We start from the raw sequence: 14,350 nt of genomic DNA, 5'->3' as shown, positions 1-14,350 counted from the left end.
CGATGTGGGCTTCATAGATAATTGGCAAACCTCCTGCAGAACCAGGCTCAGGGAGGGGCGGGGCCATCTGCTGTGATTGGTTGGTGTGAGAGAAGGAAGACAGGATAAAGATACAATGTAGAAGAGAGCCAGAGGTGAATAACAACTATGATTCAGGGGATGTAACTTTTATTAGGGAAAACATCAAAAAACATCTTATGGATTTTGAAGCATAAATGACGATAACCAGTTTGAGTTATGTAAATGCAAACTATCACCCAGAGTGCTGTTTAGCAAAACTAACAAAATGTTTTTAAAAGGTGTTGACGCTTTTATGTATGACAGTAAATTAGAACGGTAAAGTGTGGAGAATATGTTCTTGAAGAGTCTCAGCTTCACAGACCACCTGGCAGTCATGTTTGGAAAACCCCACCTTGGGTTACTAACTGCTGGTTGGACACTGCTGTGGATGTTTTGTCCTATTTCATTGTGCTACTTGGCAATAGGAATAATTTAATATACATTTTTTCTTATATTTAAATCCCAGTAACTGACTGAAAAGACTGTCAGTCCTGTGTTATTGTATAGTTATTTAACAAAGAAATAATCAATAAAATTAATTATCAAATGTGTAGAAAGTCTGTTTGTGACTCCAGTTTGAAAATAGTCACCACAGAAGCTTATTTTTTAAATCTTTTCCTGGTGTCAGATTTTTCATTGTTAAGCAAGTTACAACAAAAAGCTATAGACATGTTAAATATTTTTAAGTGACTTCATATTTCCCCTTGTTGGCCGTTTGTCTGCTTTTAGCTGTGTGTCATTTGTCGTTTTTTCCTTATCTCAGATTAAACGTATATCTGGTGGATTGTGAACTGTTGGAGAATCTATGGCATGTGTAGCATTGTTTCCGTCTTCCTCATTGCGCTGTCTTACTTCCTTCATGCTGGTTTCCCGATTAAAAACCTGAAAAGCTGCTTAGCCGCAACCTTTTCTAAAATCCTAGCAATTAATGGTAATTTTGAAATTGGTCTGTAACTGCTAATAAGAGAAGGGTCTAACTTGTTTTTTTTGTTTTTTTTTTAAGGGGGGGGAGGCAGAATTTTTAGAATAGGCAGGGACTTTACTAGACACCAATGTAGTGTTGATTATTGAGAGCACGCAAAGACAAATAGACTGGAAGACATTTTTGAATAATTATGCATGTAAAATGTCAAGTGAACAGGAGAATGCTTTCACTGAGTTAACTAATTTTACCAGCTTGGGTAGAGAAACTTTCAGTCCTTTGTTTTGTATTATTATTTCATGAAGAAATAGATCAATAAAATTAATTATCAAATGTGTAGAATGTCTGTTTGTGGCTCCATTTTGAAAATAGCTTAGTCACCACAGAAGCTTATTTAAAAAAATATTTTCCTGGTGTCAGCTTTTTCTTTGTTAAGCAAGCACAACAAAAAAGTATTGATATGTTAAATATTTTTAACTCTATATTTCACCTTTTTGGTTTTAGCTGTGTGTCATTTGTCTTAGATCTTTTTTTCCTTATCTCAGATTAAACGTATATCTGGTGGATTGTGAACTGTTAGAGAATCCATGGCATGTGTAGCATTGTTTCAGTGTTCCTCCAAATTCCTTCATGCAACCGAGTTTCCCCCTACTTTCTCCTACACACCTTGTAGAAAAGAGTTCAATGTGTAAGAAGGGGAGAAAAGTTTCTTGATGCATGCTCAATCATCCAGGTAACTAAATCCAACACGTTCTCACTCCCAAAGCGTAACATTTTACGCTAGGTGACAAATCGTCAACATATTACGTTTTTGGCTACCCACCACGTTCCTAAATGACGACCTCGGAAAAATTAGGAAATATGAGAACCGTCTGGACTGAATCTACACATGTTCGGTCTTTTTCTTCAAATTGCTTAGAAACACTCTATTTAACGTCATTAAAGTCCTGGTTAAGATCAGGAATAAGGTTATGGTTAGGGCTAGGGATAAGGTTAGGTTTAGGGCTGGAATACAGGGCTAGAACGTCTATTACTGCGGGAGCGTCATTGCACTGGATTTCAGCCATAACCCGCCGCGTACCACAAGAACGCCGAAGGTCTCCTTTCGCGTTCCTCAGGAACGCCGCGGGACGTGACAAAACGTCGGCATGTTATGCAGAGGGAATGAGAACGGGCTGGTAAATCCCAAAAGGTTGACTCTGTTCATCACCACTGATCAAAGCCCATTGATCGAAGACCATTGATCAATGGCCAGGAGTACCATTCAAAGAGAGTTGGGGAATGGCTGTTAAATGCCAGGAGGATTGCCAGGATTTATACATTGGGGAAACCAAACAACCAATGGTAAAGCGGAGGGCACAACATAGAATAGCCACTTCGTCAGGCCAGGACTCTGCAGTCTATTCACACCTACAGGCCAGTGGACACTCTTTCAATGATGAGGATCTTCATCCTGGACAGGCAGGAACGCTGGTTTGAGGGCGGAGTCAAGGAGGCCATTTACGTGAAAAGGGAAAGACCATCTCTGAATCGAGGAGGGGGCCTAAGGGTACATCTGTCACCATCTTACAATGCTGTGATTGCAGCCATTTCTCAACTCTCTGTGAATGGGACTCATGACCATGATAGTCAATGAGCACATGAATGGTGATCACAGTTTGCATATTAATAATCAAGGAACTGACCTCCCAGCCCATTGTTCATTCAGTGGGCTTGTTTTTAGTCATTCTGCAAATGTACTGTTTATGTAGTGAACATATAGTGTACACATTATTTAGGTTTTCTTCTTCTTTTCTAGTATATTGTTTTCTTTAATCTCACATCTTTGTGGTCTTGCTACCTACTTTCATTGTGAAAGCAACTGTACAATGACAATAAAAGTTCTAAGTAAGTTCTAAGTGTTTAAGGTTTAAAACCTGCAGTCGGCTGAGACTGAAGAAGTCACTTGGATGAGTGTAGAAATGTATCTCTCACTAAAAACGCTACATCCAGATGAACAGAATAAACCTTTTGGAAAGTGGAGAAAAGGTGAAGCTGACTTCTCTGATCAGCGAATTAATTTTGTAAGTCGGGGTTCCACTGTAGTGTAGTTTTATTGCATATTTTATATCATAAGTATCAAAAAGGGAGTATCAGTAGGAAAGTAACAATAGGAACATAGGGCCCCTCTCAGTAGAACGTGGGACGGGTGTTACACTTATTTGAAAAACCTCTCAGAAAAGTATCAAGGTACACAATGAGCCCATATCTGTGATTTCATTTTTTTATAGAGTCAGTAAAACATTTATTATTACATTATTATAACTACAACGTAAATCCATATTTGTAACTAAACTTCAAATAGGTGAATCATCATTCCTATCATTTAACTTTTAATAGAGAGAATTTTCTTGATAATTACAAAATCAATAGCAATGATTTAACATGAACATGATTAGATTCTCTGCTTTCACAAGTAAATACATGAGAACACACTCAGAATCAGACTTCTACGAGTGTCACTTTGTTTGGATGACCACTGTTGGTTGAGACATGTAACCAGTTGCAACTGGTTGCGCAGGCATCATCATCATTGCTGGCTGGACAGTTGGAATAGGCTGCATGTTGACAACAGGTTTATTCTGTATGTTGATGACAGTCGGGTTTTTCTTGCGATGCTTTAACTCGCGATGCATCTGACACCAAGAGCACCACTCGCAGAAACAGGAAAGTACAATGTCCTTACAGAGAGAGCCCTGCAGAAAGAGAATAAGCATAGAGATTTTGTATAATTCAGGTGGAAGAGCAGGTTAAACAAAATCTAACAATCAGAAGTTTGGTAGATTAATCCCTTGGAATCTCCTCGGAAGAGATACTATGTGTGTGAATGTTAGACAAAAAAGGTTTAGGCATAGATTAAATCCAATATAGATTTTTTTGATTTGGTGAATAAGATTTATAATTCCAAGTTAAGTTGATTTTTGAGTTCAGTGTCACCATCGAATTCTTCATACCTTGATGCCGTATCGGTTTCGCATGCCAGCTCTTAAGGACAAAACTGCAGGAGGAACACAGATGGGTATCCCGCAGGCTGCTAATATACCAGGGCCACATATATCACATAAAGGGAGACAGCTGTTCTCTCCAAAGTTTCCTGAAACAGTGCAGGCGAGACAGGGGCAGCACCAGAATCCATAGCAGCCTGAAAAACACAGAAACACATCAATAAAGTGGTAACACGTCTCAAAAGATGAAGGCAACACAAATGAGGAAAAAAATCCTGAATTTAATCTATGAGTCAGTAAAATTTAACTGGCTTCTTACACGTTTTCATATCCTGACAACAGTCAAGGACACCACTGTGCCAGTCTGGCAAGGGTTTTCCTGGAATTGCCATTGTGTTGAACTTCACCCACAGACACCGAACGCTGACTCTGTGAAAGTCGAGAAGAAAAAGTAAAATAACTACAGCTGACACAGTGCTGTATAATACATCTACATCTCTACATTAAGCTTGATTTACAAAGTAAATGCACAAAAAATGTTATATTGCACGGTGAAGACATTACAGCATTACACAGAGGAAAAGTAAGCACGAGTAATCGTTTGGTGAGTGTAAGAAAAAATTAAAAGCTTTCTATGAACATTCAATTGACCTGAACAGGACTAATATGTGCATGTGCACATATGTATTTCCAAAAAATTAAAAAGTGATAACTTTTCTATAAAACTGCTACTAGTTTCATGATATAAATGACCTTTCCAGTCTATGTAACAAAGTTAATGTGAAATCACTTGTAGAAAACTGGAAACTCTTACCTTTTGTTGCTGGACACCCTCTGCCCACCTCGGATCCTTGAACTGAAAGGATGCTCCTTGGATTGGGAGTTTTATTGTCAGTTGGGTCAACACAAACAATGCTGCAAAGCCTGAAATGCTGGAAACTGAGAAATGAAACTAAAAGTGCATTCCTACAACAGTATCTGCCCATTATGTGTTAATAGTTGCATCAAACAAGGAAAAACATAACTGACATGTTTCAAAAAGGATGCTTATTATAAATGAAAGAGTAAAGAAATAGTTTAGTCTTATTTAGTGGCTCTTTTATATATGTATGTTCTTCCTCTCCCCCCCCTTTTGCACAAGTCGAGGAGTGTGTCTGGTTACATTTCACTGAGCTATACTTTAGAACTATGCATGTGACGAATGAGGAACCTTGAATCTCTTGAATCTTGAATTTGGAACAGGAACTAATAATAATTATTATCATGTTTGTCTTTTTATCTTAACAACCAATAGAACTTACTGTGGGAGGATAGCTGTTTATCTTCCATATTCCTTATTTTTGACTGCACATTTCTCTAATGTATCAGGATTTTAGTTTTCTCACCCTTTTGTTATGTCCTTCAGTGTCGTTATGCATGAGAACAAATGGAGGTTATATATAGTTTTTTCAATTACATGTTTGGTTGATTGTTTTAAGTGAGTGATACATGGATAAGTCTTTGGTCTCCACATGCTTCAAGAGATCCACCATCGTCCCTGTGCCCAAGTCCAACATGCCCTCATGCCAGATTGACTACTGGCCTGTTGCACTGACTTCTGTAGTAATGAAAGTGCTGAGAAGGACTGCACTCTTCTCGAACAGATCCGCTACAGTTCGCCTACCAACCTAGACGCCATCGCCCATGTCCTGCACGGCACCCTTAGCCATGTAGACAAGAAACAGGGTAATGTGAGATTGCTGTTTGTTGATTACAGTTCAGCATTTAACACAATAGTGCCCGGTAGACTATTCACACAGCTGAGGGGTTTAGGACTCATCAGCCGTCTGTCTGCATGGGTGCTGGACTTCCTCACTGGCAGAACTCAGGTGGTGAGGGTGGGTTGGTGCGTTTCCGACAGTATCGCCATCAACACGGGAGCGCCACAGGGGTGTGTACTCTCGCTACTGCTCTACTCCCTTTATACCAGGGGTGGGCAATCTCAGTCCACGAGGGCCGGTGTCCCTGCAGGTTTTAGATCTCACCTTGGGTCAACACACCTGAATCACATGATTAGTTCGTTACCAGGCCTCTGGAGAACTTCAGGACATGTTGAGGAGCTAATTTAGCCATTTAAATCAGCTGTGTTGGTTCGAGGACACATCTAAAACCTGCAGGGACACTGGCCCTCGTGGACTGAGATTGCCCACCCCTGCTCTATACTTTAGACTGTGTGGCCACCCACGGCTCCAATACCATTGTGAAGTTTGCTGACAACACAGTGGTGTTGGGCTCCAATAACAATGAGACGTGGACATGGATGAAGTGAAGAATCTGACATCGTGGTGCCAGTATAACCACCTCCAGCTGAATGCAAAACCAAGGAGCTGGTCGTGGACTTCAGAATGAGTCAGCACAAAGCCCATTGTCATCAATGGAGCTCCAGTGTAGAGGGTGCAGTCCTTCAAGTATCTCGGTGTCCACATCTCCTCAGACATGACATGGTCTGCCCACATTCAGGTCCAGTCCGAAAAGGGTAGGCAGCGCCTGTATCACCTCTGACAACTGAGGAAGTTCGGCTTCGCTCCAGTGATCCTCTGGACTTTCTATACAGGCGCTGTGGAGAGCATCCTCACACAGAACACCGCATCCTGGTGCAGGAACATCTTTGCTAAAGACCAAAACGTTCTTCAGAGAGTGATCTGTACGGCTGCATGACTGCCCTCCCCTCCCTACAGGACATTTACACCAGGAGATGCTGGTCCAGAGCAGCTCAGATATGGAAGGACCCGTCCCATCCCAGCAATAAACTTTTCCAACTTCTGTAATCAGGCAGAAGGTTCCGAACCATCCAAGCAAAAAAGGCTCAAGAAGATTTTCTGTCCTCAGGCCATCCATGTGTTCAATCAGGACATGCTTATGACTGTTTACTTTTTAATTTAGCAATGGGTTAATTGTCTTTCATACACTTTAATACAGAAAATCTTTAAAGACTTACTACATTAAAAATGTTAGTAGATGTGCTGGAAAAGCCAACTGTGTCACCTTGTGGTAAAAATGGTGCTTTGCTGCTTTGCTCAGTAAAAGCAATGAGCAACAGCAGGTAGCCCGGGCGAAACATTCAATCAACAGGGCACTCAGTCTTGTGCAGCATATTTTTCACTGCTTCATTATGAACAAACTGCAGTTATTAAGTATATTTCTGTAAGACCTGCTTATGTTTGTTCTTGTTGCTACTTGTAACATAAGTAGATTTTAGTGCTTTCTGTTTGTTCTTTTCTAGCAGCTAATTAATGACTTTGTTGCCACCATCAAAATGTAATTCACATGCTAATTTGATAGGGTTACCGCCTATGGTAGTTAGGGATTACTTGAATGAATAAATAAAATAAAAAATAAAAGCAAATAAAATCTAATAATTAAGAAGAAGAAGAACAAACCAGAAACTAGTTAACAAACTTAATTTTTTTTTTTTAATATGTAGCTTAAATATGCTAGTGACCATAGAGGTAATTTAGATAGGCGTCACATTAGCCGTTGACTGAGAGGGTGTGCCTCATTTACCAAGAGATCTTTCTTCCTTAGAAGCTTGGAAGGTGAAGACATCGTAGTCAAGGCTTGAGCATAGTTTAAGGCCACAATGAAGAGGTCAAGGGTCGGAGATGCCTGATTGTTTCCACACTCTTTCAGGGGTTTAATTGTTTTTGTCTTTGGCTGTATCCCAATTCAGAGTCTGCAGCCTTAAAGTACGCAGCCTTAACGGTCCACAAGGGCCGCCTACTCAAAGGCCGGAAGTGCGAGGCTTGTGAAATGGGACGATCTGGCCTCCGTCGCGCTGCCCAGGTTGCCTAGCAACCATGATACTAACAGCTGGAAACGTTTCATACAGCTTTGTTTGACAGAAATGAAGGAGAAAATCTTTTGTTCATTTGTTTGTTTGTTTCTACATGAGCTTTGATCATTCTCGATACGATTAAGGTCAGCTATTGAACAAATATTGAATTGAATATTTTAACCCTGGAGAACCAATGGGGTCAGATCCGACCCCATTGGTTCTCCAGGGTTAAAGTAATGGCTTTAAAATCAAGTTAGTACAAACGTCACTAATGTCACATAACTTTGCCGACATGTGGCCAACAGTAATGTTTAAGTGACATAATATTAAGTACTTACTTAAAGTTTACTCTTCGGTGCCCCTCATCCCCCGTTTTTTTTTTTTTTTTGGGCAAAATTATCCACACCCACCGCCGCGCTATGCATTCTGGGATATGTTGGTCCACAAGGTCTACACCGCCACACCCTTAAAATTCAGGGATATGAAGGACGCATTTGAGGGCCGCATTTCGAGCAGCCTCCGAATTGGGACAGCCTTCGTTGCGTCACTGTGACGTAATTGGCCTTAAAATGCGGCCTTTAAGGCTGCAGACCCTGAATTGGGATACAGCCAGTGTTTATTGTAGCTCAGACTGTTTCTTGTGTTTCTGTGTAAAGCTGAAGTGATAAAGAACCATATTGCTTGTGCACAGAGACTAACTGGACGTATTCGAGCAGTATTGACAAACAGCCTGTAGAGAGATACTTTCCTTCCTTGTGTTGGAGCGCCATCTTGTGGTTAGGGATGGTACTGAAATTAATTTATCAATTAAAGACTTATTCTCTAATGACCATTTCAAAATGGATGTCAAAAAAAAATTAAACTCTCAATAGAAAACTCTTTTCAAAAACCATTTTCTAATTCTAAATAAAAAAAAACAGAATTTTACAAAAATCTTTTTCAAAACGCAATTTAAAAAAAAGAGAAATAAGTAAACTGATTAAAAAAAAGTCAAAGATTTATTTCTAACAGGAAAAGTTGTTGTTTGGAGATATGTTTCACACAGAAACAGTGATGTCCTCCTCAGTCACTTCAGCATCCCTGAAGCATCCCTGGGAGTTATACAGCAGCACTGTGAATAACACTGCCATGCTGCATCTGTAAATGATGCACAGGCTGCAGGTATTCAGACATACTGTCATGGACGAGAGTCTGGTGACCTAGTTTTTAAGTTTTAATTATTTTATATTCTTTGATTTTGTGATTTTCTCATGGTTTAGTCTCTTGATTTTCTGGCTCTCTAAGTTCTTCAGTGTTTTGTTCCTGAGCCTCCCATGTTTAGTGTCATGTCTGTGTAGGTTTAGTTCTGCCTTCATGTTTATTTCATGTTCCCCAGTCAGCCGTGTCTGCGTGTTGCAGTTTGTTACTCTTGTGTCTGCGCTTCTTGTAAACAACTTTTATTTGTCACATACACAATTATACAGAGTACAACATGTAGTGAAATGCTTGTGTCCGAGCTGTGGACGGGCTGCAGACATAGCCATGCCATTCCAGGGCTTTTTAGTACGAGGGGTCTAGCCAGGACCGTTACTGGATAGCGGGTGGGAATCGACTTTGACTCCCGCTCCAAAGGTGTGTAGTCTTACCACTGCAGTATCCAGGTAGCTCCCTCTGTTTCTTCTGTTCTGCGTCTCAGTGTTGGCCTCTGGTTTCCTGTTTTGTTGTGATATTTCCGTTGTCTTGACCTACACCCTCTTTGCTGTGTTTTTCTCCGTGCGCCTGATAATAACTTCTCTGTTCTCTGTTTCCTTGTTTACTTTTCTAGCTTCCTAAGTTTCCTAGTTTTAGTTCTGTGTTCCTAGTTTCTAGTTTTTGAGGTTTTTGCATGTGTAACAGAGTGGACTTTTATAATTAACATTAGCTCAGCTGAGCCTCTCCTGATGGAGTAACATTGTGATTTCTTTCCTGTTAAATACAGAACATGCAGCATCCAGAAATCTGTGGAAACAAAAAAGAAGTACTTCTGCTTTCAGTTGTACAATGATGCTCTCGAAGGTAAAAAAACATGAAAACATTTCAGTTCCTATCTTTTTGTTTTAATATCTTAGTCCATAATTCATAGTTTACGAGATGAGATGGCATGATACCACCTTTTTATGTCCGATACCGATATCATAAAATAGGATATCTGCCGATACCAATATGAATCTGATAGTCTTTTATAATCAATAAAACTGTTTTTTAAATGTCTTGCTGCATTTTGTATAAGTTCATACTCAAGTTTAAAAAAAATAAAAAAAATAACTAAAGCCCTTCAATTATATTTGCATGTAAAAAAAACAAAACAAAACACTGCACCCAAAATATTTCACAGTTTTCATGCTTCCCCCTGCCCCCCCTCTTTCTCTCTTCTCCTCTCTTCCTTTCCTCCCTTTATTTCTCGTTAGTACAGGGGGTTCTGCCCGGCACGAGAGCCGTCGCCAGTCCCCTTCAAGGCCTTCCCCAAACCGCAGCACTAATCACACTTCCTCATCGTTACCAAGGGAGTGGTCCCTGCTAGTGAACTTACAATTTCTCATATTGTAATCTAAGGTAAAAAAAAAAAACAGGTAAATGATCACTTATATCATTTATGATGAGGCCACTTTTAATATTATTCCCTAAACTATTAATAAAAATATGATCAATTAATGTTGCTGATGTATCTGTTATTCTACTCAGCTTTGAAATCAGAGGGTTTAATCCATTTCCAAGTAATAATTCTAAAATGTCTGATGCCATCTTGTGATTAGTTTCTTTTAGAAAATCAATATTATAATCCCCACACAAACAGAAAGTCTTATTTCCCTTCCCTTAAATCTTCCACGACATCTATACATTTTTCTGTCAGTGTTCCAGGCTTTCTATATATACAAGTAACAATTATATTCTTCGTTCCATTTCTAGTTCTACTGTAAGAGTCCCCATTAAGTCGTCAATAACCAGACATATCTTTAAGTTGTTTACATTTCAGATCACAGTTAACAAAAAGTGCCACCCCTCCTGCCTTCTTATTAGATCTATTTATGGACTATAACTCATACCCGTCAATATAGAAATCACAGCCATGTTTCAGATAAAGCAATTACTTTAAACTTGACTCTCAAACTATGCAAAAAATCATTAATCGGAGCAAAATTTTTATAGAGGCTTCTACAAATAAATGGTAAACGGCCTGTATTTGTACAGCGCTTTACACATCCAGTCATCCACCCATTCACACACTGGTGATGGCAGCTACATTGTAGCCACAGCTATTAAAAGCAATTAAAGAAAATATATTACTTATATCAACATTCACTGATTATGAAGATGCCTGTAACAGTTTCTCAAAAGGTTTAGCTGTTACCAATAGATCAGGAAACAACAGTTTAGTAGCAGATGAAGGAGAGTGCAATGTGTGTTTCATTTAAAAAGAGAGTCCTCTTTTTCTTGGAGCAAAGTATTCCTACTACAAACAGTTTACTCTTGCGTCCTCCACACGTGTGCTTCAAGGACTTCTTCCTGTGTGCTGCAGCTGCATGACTTTTTTTAATGAAAGAACTGAGTACACACTTATAGCCCATCTCTGTGAATTGCATTGCAGGGCTCAGCAGACAGATCCCTGGATGGCTCATGGATCTGGTATTTTGTGTCAGGAACACCAACTGAGGATGTGGGTTAGATTTCTTTGAAAGAGAGGAAGAGAAGAGCGTGAATAAATCTGTCAAATAAAGTTACACAACTGTAGTTGATCGGTCATTTTAGTCCCTCCTCTGTGTTTGTCCTCCTCACAAGGTTTAACACAAAACTGCCAACAGTGAACTTATTAAACAGACCCGTCTGGCAGTAGGGATGGGTATCGTTTAGGTTTTATCCGATACCGGTGCCAAACCGGTACTTTTGAAACGGTGCCGGTGCTTAAACGGTGCTCAAACCGGTGCTTAAAGAATGGAAAACACAAAATTGGTCCAAAAACCTCTCATGTTCAGCTGTTTTTTTGTAAAAAGATAACAATGTTAGCCTTTTCTGCAGCTATGGGGCATATATGGTATCACTCTTGGCTGGAAGCAGTGCTTAAACAATGGAAAAAAAACACAAACTTTGTCCAAAAACCTCTCATGTTTAAGTGTTTTCCACTTTTTCTTTGGTCATTTTAGCCTTTTTGTCCAGGGTGAAGGGAGTATCTGCCATCAAACAAGAAGACAGCCGCATGTAGCTATGATGGTGTTTGCTGTTCACCTTACATGCATTAATGTAATAACGTGGTTAGCCTACTCAACGTAAATTACACACGAACAACATTAAGCTACTCACGCAGAGAAGAACGGCTGCTGCTGCATCATCATCCTCATCATTTCTGCTACACTGGCAGGGCTAGGGGCCAGGACTCTCCTCTTCGGGTTTTTGGGGGATGTTGCTAATTCCGGGTCCGATAACAGGCACCACACCCGCAGTAGATGTGCTCGGTGTGAGGTCTCGCAGCAAGCTATCAAATACGGCGCATTTCTCGGCTTTAAAAAAAAACACTATGCGTCGCCAGGTGTTTCATCAGATTTGAGGTGTTACCTCCTTTGACAGTATCACAGTATCAGCTTAAAGCACTTGTTGCAGCTGCTGAGTTTGCATCTTTTGCTGTGAAGTACAGCCAGACTTTTGACCGCTTCGCCTTGGACATTTTTAATCTGTAGCTCTGCTCTAAAAGAACGTACGTACCTGGACCCGCCTACTATTCTCGGAAACTTAAAATGATTGGCTAGAATCTAAAGTGTATCATTCCATACCAGTTGGTGGCGGTAATGCACCTTTCAGTTGTTTGCCAACCGCCAATACAAATGTAAGGAAGAAGAAAGTGTATCACAGCTCAGGAAAAAAAGCACCGAAATAAAGCACCGAAATGTGCGCTGCTTTTCGGTCTGGTTACTACCGTTTATGTCAGAACCGGTGCCATCATGGCACCGGATACCGGTACCCATCCCTATCTGGCAGTTTACAAGCTTGTCTAAAGGGCAGCAGCTTTTAAATGTTGCTGTGACTGACGAATTCACTGCATTCAGTCCAGAAGAAAAAGCCTGTTTGATTTTGTAGGAAGAAAGTGGAGGACGAGGATGATATGGGTATGGAGGACAGAGGTCAGAAAAGGACGAGAACGAGGGAGGAAGTGGAGTGAGGATGAAAGTTTGGTTGGAACGCCAAGTTGGAAATGGGTGAGAGGTGAAATCAGCTCAGATGAAGGAAGTGCTGTAGTTTGGAAGAAGATAGTAAGAGAGGAATTCAAACTAATATTGACGTTTAGGAAGGAGGATGAGAACATGCAGTTATGTTTGAATGATCAAAGATACCTTCAACATAAAGTCCACTTTACTCTAGTTTCATGAGAATTAGAGCTGATTGTGAACACTCATGACAATCCAAGAAACCTGAGTCAAGCTACACAGAGTGGGTGAAGGAAACAGGAAGTCAGAGCGGGAACAGAATCGAACATCCGGAACTTTCTAAGAGCTGCTGCGAGTAGCTTTTGCCGTTATATATGTCTGTGCTGTTGAAAATCTGTGTTGATTTTGTTACACTGATTCATTAACATAAGTGATTTTCAAAAGGTTTAGTCAGTTCATCTGTACAAATGAACTGATTTTAAATGAAAGCATATTTCCTTAGATTATGTGGCTTTTTGATACTAAGTTTATAATGCCCTCTTTCACGTAACTGTGGGCACTCTGGGGTTTCTATAACCCGGTTGTCAGAAACTTCCCACACTGTCTGTCAAGTCTGTGATCACTGTGGTTGATGCTGCTGCTGATTGGTGGTGGTGGTGTTGGAGCTTGTGGTGGTCCTGTAGATGTTGATGGCTGTGCAGGTGCAGAGCAGGTGTTCAGTCACGGGCCTACTTTATAAAATGATTTAGAGTGTGGGCAAATTAAGTATGCGAGGAGGTTTAGCAGCTGGACATTTCACAAATTAAATGTAGTTTTATTTATATGGCACCAAATTACAACAACAATCGTTGTGGTCACCACGACAAGAACTGTTGCTATCTTAGTGTAGTGATTAAAACCACACAATAACCGTCAAGCGCCTTTATACTATTCATACATTCATACATGCTCTAAAACAAACTAGGGAGAAAAATGCAACAAAAAAGGAGAAAGAGGAAAAAGCAGTGACACAATCACATGTACAGCCAGTCTTGTAGGAGACAATACAATATAAATCACATTTCAATGCATAAATATCCCTTTTTAATGTCAAATATATTAAATTACCATCCCTCCTACAGCCACAAAATCATCTCAGGCTCTTTGCCTTCACAAATCACCTTTGTTCACAGCCACTCATCAGCACAAAGGAGAGAAGAAGAGCACATGGTACTACTTCTTCTTTTATACCCTCCCTTTCATCCCCTGGGTCCTAAAGCCTTCCCTGTTACAGCATTTGTAACTTGCGACATAATGGCAAGTCACACCAATATACCCATCTATGCTAATAGAAGGCCACATGTCAGCTGTAAGACTAACAAAATCCCCCTTCTGTAGGTCAGCCGTGGCTTTCTCCGTGATGTTGCTGTCCTTGTCC

Source organism: Neolamprologus multifasciatus, chromosome 17 (genome assembly GCF_963576455.1).
Source record: "Neolamprologus multifasciatus chromosome 17, fNeoMul1.2, whole genome shotgun sequence".
NCBI classification, from domain to species: Eukaryota; Metazoa; Chordata; class Actinopteri; order Cichliformes; family Cichlidae; genus Neolamprologus; species Neolamprologus multifasciatus.
Note: the sequence above shows the minus strand (reverse complement) of the source record.